Genomic DNA, 1,345 nt, shown 5'->3' on the forward strand with positions numbered 1-1,345 from the left:
CTAACGAGGCTTCCCACGGTCTAAATGAAATTATGGAACTCATTGAGTTGAGTTTAGTAAATTCATTTGGACTAAGTGATTCCAATAGAAAATAGTGGTGCAGGGAAATTAGCAGGGATGGACTAACCTAAACTCCCCCCCACCTAGGGCTGTCAATTTTGCATGTTGTTCGTGAACAGTTCGTGTTCAGCTCGTTTGTTAAGTCTAACGAGCCGAACACGAACAAATTTGTAAGCTTGAATAAATTTTATATAACAATATATTACATATATTATTTATATAATAATATATTATATATATTTATGTGTAATTTTAAATTATAACACCTCATGTGGCAATGTGGTTAGTGTCTTATTTTGCATATATTTGATCCAGGTTTGAATCTCACACTTTACATCTATTTTTCTCAATTCTAGTTTAACGAGCCAATTTCAAGCCGAACACAAGCCGAACACGAAAACGAATATTGAAATTGAGCCGAACACGAACACACTATTCACGAGCCGATTTCGAACACGAGCTATTTCAAACGAGCCGAACAAGAGTCCAGTTTGAGCTCGCTCAAGCTCAGCTCGTTTACAGCCCTAGGCGATATTAATACAATTTAGAAAAACCTGACTACCTTTTTCACATTTGATTATATATATATATAAATGTTTAATAAGTAATATTACTACTATATTTATGCTGATATTAATTTTGGTTTTGTTTTTATTATTGGATCCAAGGTTTGACTTTTCTGTTTTCTAATTTTTAGAAATTTACATCATGATTTAATGAGTGGAGATATAAATCATCTTATGTTATTATGAGATATTCTAATTATAATTGTATGGGTATCTTGGTAGGCCAAAAGTTGTGTTATGTCTTCATGCTTGTTGGTTTATATAAAAAATTAGACAAAATTAAACATATTGTTATTGATTTTATTTTCTAAGAATATTATTACTGCAAATTGCAATGAACGGTGTTTATAACCATAAACGTGACAATATCAGGAAAAATATTTACAAACTTCCTATAAATCAGACCAAACGTGATTCTAATTGCTTCAAATGGATTGATGAAAGAATGATACAACTTCTGGCAAAGAATATGCTGACAGAAAATATTTTGAGGATTTAGTTAAGAGAAATTATGAGAAATCTGCGAAGAGAAATTATGAATTGAAATTTTGATAGCATCCCATGATTTCACTATTGCAGCTATTTTTAGTATTTATGTATCTCATGTTGTTTATGTATTAAAAATTATTGATGTAAAAGGTCGATGTTGTTAAAGTAATGTTTGGGGTTTAATTCAATGACGAACTCGAGATATTTTGTTGTCATTCTCTATGTAACTT

The sequence above is a fragment of the Phalaenopsis equestris genome, unplaced genomic scaffold, assembly GCF_001263595.1.
Source record: "Phalaenopsis equestris unplaced genomic scaffold, ASM126359v1 Scaffold000121, whole genome shotgun sequence".
Lineage (NCBI taxonomy): Eukaryota > Viridiplantae > Streptophyta > Magnoliopsida > Asparagales > Orchidaceae > Phalaenopsis > Phalaenopsis equestris.